The sequence below is a fragment of the Scyliorhinus torazame genome, chromosome 14 (genome assembly GCF_047496885.1).
Source record: "Scyliorhinus torazame isolate Kashiwa2021f chromosome 14, sScyTor2.1, whole genome shotgun sequence".
In the NCBI taxonomy this organism is placed as follows: domain Eukaryota; kingdom Metazoa; phylum Chordata; class Chondrichthyes; order Carcharhiniformes; family Scyliorhinidae; genus Scyliorhinus; species Scyliorhinus torazame.
Genome location: NC_092720.1, coordinates 193,217,415 through 193,223,930, shown reverse-complemented (window position 1 = coordinate 193,223,930; position 6,516 = coordinate 193,217,415).

The following is a 6,516-nucleotide window of genomic DNA, read 5'->3' as shown; positions in this document are numbered from 1 at the left end:
CTACACTTCCTGGGTCCGTATCCTTCTATTCCCATCCTATTCATGTAATTGTCAAGATGCCCCTTAAATGTCACTATCGTCGCTGCTTCCACCACCTCCTCCGGTAGCGAGTTCCAGGCACCCACTACCCTCTGTGTAAAAAACCTGCCTCGTGCATCTACTCTAAACCTTGCCCCTCGCACCTTAAACCTATGCCCCCTTCTAATTGACCCCTCTACACTGGGAAAAGCCTCTGACTATCCACTCTGTCTATGCCCCTCATAATTTTGTAGACCTCTATCAGGTAGCCCCTCAACCTCCGTCGTTCCAGTGAGAACAAACCGAGCTTACTCAACCGCTCCTCATAGCTAATGCCCTCCATACAAGGCAACATTCTGGTAAATCCCTTCTGCACCCTCTCGAAAGCCTCCACATCCTTCTGGTAGTGTGGCGACCAGAATTGAACACTATACTCCAAGTGTGGCCTAACTAAGGTTCTATACAGCTGCAACATGACTTGCCAATTCCTATAGTCAACATCATTATGAGCGATGTACCCGTGGTGCTTTCACGAGGATTTTACCCGTGGTGCTTTCACGAGGATTGTATCACCTAATCCTACTTGATTGCGCAGTATCAGGTTTAGCATGGTGCACTGTCTGGTTGCATATGGAACGTGTTTTACGAATAAAGTATCCGTAAAATATCCTGTGAACTCTTCATCTGAGCGAAATTTTCTATTGGACTTCTTGAATCTATCTGCAGGTCACAATCCGCCATTATCATCGCTGTCTCAGTCCGAAAGCTCCTGTTGTACAGTGTGTCATCCCGTTCAGTTACAATTAACGGACCTGTATACAATTCTCAAAAGTGGCCCTGTGACTTCTTCCATTTATCATTTATCGCCTTAGCTTCTACATCCATGTTACCTGAAGTTATGCCATTACCCGTAATGTGCTCGTCACAGCACGCAGAACAGGGACATCGAGCACTCCCCCTCACCGCCATTGCCCGAACGCCCATTCCATCCATAATGTCAGACCCGAAGATTATTCAGGCCCCAATAAATCTCGACAATGCAGCTAAGTCTCTCCAATGACTATCAGATCGTATTTGTTAATTTCTATTTTCATAAACAATTATCTATTTTCTTCCGATTTCTGCATGCGTTTACATACAGAGCTTTCAGCATTCTTCCTGTGTTACTGTTCAGCATCTATCCTTGACTGTTGAGTTACTATCAGATTTGTACATCCTGTTATTTTCTGCCACGGTCTGTTTATCGATCACATATTAGAACTTTCTCACTTGTCTTCTCTCTTGACTTTGCCATATCCCAATTTTTTTCCGTTCCCCCAGCATTCTGCTTACAACTCTTTTTACATTCCTTGTTATTCGGCTCGTAACAATATCAGGATCGCAGAATGATGCAACTCGCGTCGCTGGACTGGAACATCTCGGCTAAGGGCACGGTTAATTCTGGAGCATATATTCTCATTACTAATGTTGACGAACGAAGCATTTGCATCGAATGTCTTTCTTCCAAAACTCATGTCAACTGCGTGAATCACATTGGCTCACTATACGAATCAATGACGTTGGGGAGCTCAATTCGAGATTAAGAGCGATTCCGAATCTGCAACCTCTGGCTTACGGTGCTTGAAAATGCTTCACTTCTGCTGCTCGAACTCATTTACTGGATAGACACTAGTGAATGAAATGAATAATTGCACAGCCTTCACAACCAGTTATTTATTTAACTGTTAACCAGAATTCATAGTTCGCTTTGTACTGCTGCTGAGCTGACATCTGCTCTGTAATCTGTTGGATATCTTGCCTGTTCATTGCATGTTGTTTCCACGTTTAGCATGCATCTTGTACTGAGTTCTATCTTCAGCAGGAAGAAACTTCATTTTGTGTATGCCTGTTCGAGCCGCTGGCATGATGTTCTGCACTCTTCGTTGAACAATTATATATATCTGGGTTATGTGGGTTCAATCCTAGCAATCGAATGGAGGATCAAATGCAATAGGACTTCATAAATTGTGATTTAATGCAATTCTGCTGCAGACAGCCGGAAGTGACTTATACATGCTAAGTTTGAAGCTATTCTAGGAAATCTATACCATTGTAAATTGGTGGTAGAGCAGAACTACACAGTGGAAGTTAGCCTTAAGTAGCTGGTTTAGCTCAGTGGGATAGCCAGCTGTTTGTGATGCAGAACAAGGACAGCAGCGTGGGTCAATTCCCATACCAGCTTTCTCGAACAGGCGCTAGAATGTGGCGACTAGGGGCATTGCACAGCAACTTCGTACTTGTGACAATAAAAGGCTTTTTTTATTTTAAATTTAGAGTACCCAATTTCTTTTTTCCAATTAAGGGGCAATTTAGCATGTCCAATCCACCTAGCCTGCACATCGTTGGGTTGTGGGGGCGAAACCCACGCCAATACGGGAGAATGTACAAACTCCACACGGACAGTGACCCAAAGCCAGGATCGAACCTTGGACCTCGGCGCCGTGAGGTCACAGGGCTATCCCACTGCGCTACCGTGCTGCCCATTGTTATTAATTATAAGGCGGAGATCCATTTCCACAAGGGATTGACTGTCATAGTTAGTTCCAATGCTGGCATTGATAGATTGCATCGACGACAGGTTGACAGGTGAGGACGAGTGGAAGTATACTTCATCGTGTTCGTTTCTGCACCTCCTGTCGCTACTCCAGATGAGCAGCGGGGCACTATGGGACCTGGCCTGATCGGTGCTAAGGAGCCAAACTGGTTTCGAGACGTTGATGTGTCCCACCCTGAATGATGCCGTACCATTATCCTATTCCTGCATAAGCATTTGGTTCTCAGCAAGTCGTAGTAAAGATGTAGCGAAGCGTACCCGCATGGGTCATAGCGATGCATGAATTTTTATGGGCTATGTGGAAAATTCCTGATTCCAGGCCTACCGGGTCCCCTTCCTTTACCGGTACATTGATAAGTATTTTGGTGCCGCTTCATGCTCTCGTCCGTACCTGGAAAAATAAATCAACTTCGGTTAGTTACCACCCCTCCATCACTTCACATCGTTTCTGTCTCCATTTCCGGAAATAGACTATCTACTAATATCCAGTACAAGCCCACTGACTCCCACAGCTATCTGGACTACATCTCTTCGCACCCTACACCCTGTAAGATCTCCATGCCTTTCTCTCAGCTCCTTCACCTCGGTCGTATTTGTTATGATGGTGCCACTTTCCAAAATGCGGCATCGAAAATATGTTCCTTCTTCCTCAACCGGGATTTCCCACCTGTAGTTGCTGACAGGACCCTCAACAGAATGCACTCGATCTCCCGCGCCACTGCCCTCGCCCTCTCCCCTCCCTCCCAGAACAAAGATAGAGTGCCCCTCGCTCTCACATTTCACCCCACCATGTTCTGTATGCAAAGCATAATACTCACCTTTTTTGCCAACTCCAGCGTGATGCGACCATCAAACACATCTTCCCTTCACTCCCTCTGTCAGAATTCCGGATAGACCGTTCCCTCCGAGATAATCTAGTCCATTCGTCCACCATACCCAAACCTGCCTCATCACACATGGCACCGTCCCATGAAATCGCAGAAGGCGTAACACCTGCCCCTTTACCTCTTCCATGCTAAACAACCCAGGCCCAAAACATTAATTTCAGGTAAATGAGAGTTTCACTTGCACCTCTTTCAATTTGATCTATTGCATTCGCTGCTCCCAATTTGGTCTCTATTTTAGAGAGACCAAACGCAGACTGGGTGATTGCTTTTCTGAGAACCTTCAGTCTGTGCACATTCAGAACCTTGCCATTTCAATACAACACCCTGCCCCTTTACCCAAATACCTGTCCTTGGCCTGCGCAATGTGCCAGTGAAGCTCAACGCAAACTGGAGGAACAACATCTTATCTTCAGTTTAGGTACGTTCCAGATGATTAGCACGATCTCACGTCGACCCCTTTGTTTTCATTCCATTTCATTTTAACTTTCTTTTACCATTTATTTATTTCTTGTCTGACTTTATACATATCCCCCCCCCCCCCCATCGTATCCCCCTCTCGTTCCCTTTTCTCCCCTTTGCTTCCTTTTCCCTCCACGCACATCTACATATGTTACAGTTTACACTCGGATGTTAGTTTTTCTGATGTTTCGCCTTTCACAATCTTTATCTCTCTTGGGTCTGCCTGTAGCACTCTTTCCCCTTGGTGTTTCTGGCTATTAGCATCCTCTTTCCTTGGTTTCTGTGGCTATGACTCATCTTTCATCCTCTGACTCCACAATATAAATATTTCCCCATTTCTCTGTCTTTTGACTTTAACAAAGTGTAAACTGGACTCGAAATGTTAGCTCTTTTCTCTCCCTACAGATGCTGCCAGACCTGCTGAGATTTTCCAGCATTTTCTCTTTGTTTTCAGGTCCCAGCATCTTCAGTAATTTGCTTTTATTCATTAAGTTGGAGTAATGTTTCATTAGCTGATGCGTCACGGTATGGTCAATGAGCAGAGGGATATGTTGCCTTAGTTTTTCCTGATGCCAAGGGACATGATGAGACCTATCTGCGGCATTGCACGCAAGGTGTCATTCTATAAGTATGACAAAGTCATGCTGTTTCTTCACTCGTTTGTCTCAAAGCGCTTTCAATTTGGGTATGACCCGCAGATATTATCAAGGAGGAATTCAATTTCGGCGAGCCATGGTTTTATTGATGCGACGTGGTCCACCTCCCGTTTCATTGATGTTAGACTTCCCTGCGGAGTAATATGCAAGGTTCTTTCAGAAGGCCAGTTGAGTGATAATAAATGTATTTGAGCCTGCAGTCACTCTGACCAGACAATGTAAGGACTGCAAATTTCCATACAAGCAAACAAATCGTGATTAGCATACGACTGGCTTAGTTTTCGCATTATTAATTGAATTGAATCTCGACCAGTATTAACCTCAACCTCTGAGTATTGCGAGTTCTGAAATACCCAAACAACACCGAATTCACCAGAACAGTAAGTAATTCATAATGCATAAACAGAGAGATGAGAGCTGGGAGTTTCAGGGTTTAAAAGAGCGAGAGCAGAGCTGCGTGCTTCAGTGTTTAAAACAGCGCGAGGAGAGCCGGGAGTTTCAGTATTTAAAACAGCGAGAGGAGAGCTGGGAGCAGAGAGGAGCGGACCTGCGCGGGACACTGCTGCAGACAGGAGAGCTGCTTGTCTGTTTGTTTATTTCAAATTGAAAAAAAACCCAGTAAAGTGACATCACAGGAGACTGTGACCTGATTGGCTGAAAGGCAGACAGGGATAAATGTGAATATCTGTGGAGTTACTAGTTTTAATTTGATTTGAATTACAAATTTTCAGTTGATTTGAATGACTTTGTAAAAAATTGACTTAAATTACTATTTTGTAGTTGATTTGAATTCCTATTTTTAAATTTTTTAATCTCACCTAAATAACTATGTTGAGTTGATTTAAATCACTATTATTAATTTGATTTAAATAACTTTTTACATTTTAATTAAATAACTTTTAAATTTCAATTTAATAACTATTTAATTTGTTGTCAGATCAAGCAAGATAAACACTCAGGGATAAAGCTAATTAAATACTATACAAGAGATTGGATATAATCCGACAACGACACAAAAACATCATTCTAAAGTTTAATTTTGAAAGTTTAAATTAAAGGAATAAATCATGGCAGGACAACTCCAAGGCGTAGTCTAATCCTGTTGCTGCATGTGGCAGGCTGCGGACAGTTCCAGTCCCCAGGGCATGTGTGCAGGAAGTGTCTCCGGTTACAGCTCCTGGAAGCTCGAGTTTCAGAGCTGGAGTGGCGGCTGGAGACACTGTGGAGCATCCGCGCATCGGAGAGCATCGTGGATAGCACGTATATAGAGGTGGGCGCACCGCAGGCTCAGATCCCGTAGGCAGGAAGGGAATGGATGACCACCAGCAAGAGAGCGAGGCAGGTAGTGCAGGAATCCCCTGTGGCCATTCCCCTGCAGAACAGATATACCGCATTGGATACTGTTGAGGGGAATGGCCTCTGAGGGGAAAACAGCAACAGCCAAATTCGTGGCACCACGGTTGGTTCTGCTGCAGAGGGGAGGGGTGATAAGTATGACAGTGCAATAGTTATAGGGGATTCAATTGTAAAGGGAATAGACAGGCGTTTCTGTGGCCGCAAGCGAGACTCCAGGATGGTATGTTGCCATGGACAGAAACAAAAGGCAGTAAGGGGAAACGTGTAAGGCAGAGAAGCCATAGTCAAAAATCAAAAAGGGCGGCAGGAGAAGGTACAGTGACTGAGGGGAGCTCAGTGAATAGGCCCTGTAATACTAAAAGGAATAAAACGGGAAGTAAAAACATAAATGCAAAACGACGTGGCAGGTTGTTACATGAAGATATGGGTTCAATGACTCGGAAAATTAGGAGAAACGTTAAGAGGAAAAACAACTCAGGAGAGGTTACTGATCAAGGTGTTAAGAGTCAAAACAGTGGTATACATGCCAACGTAAGTGTACTTTCGG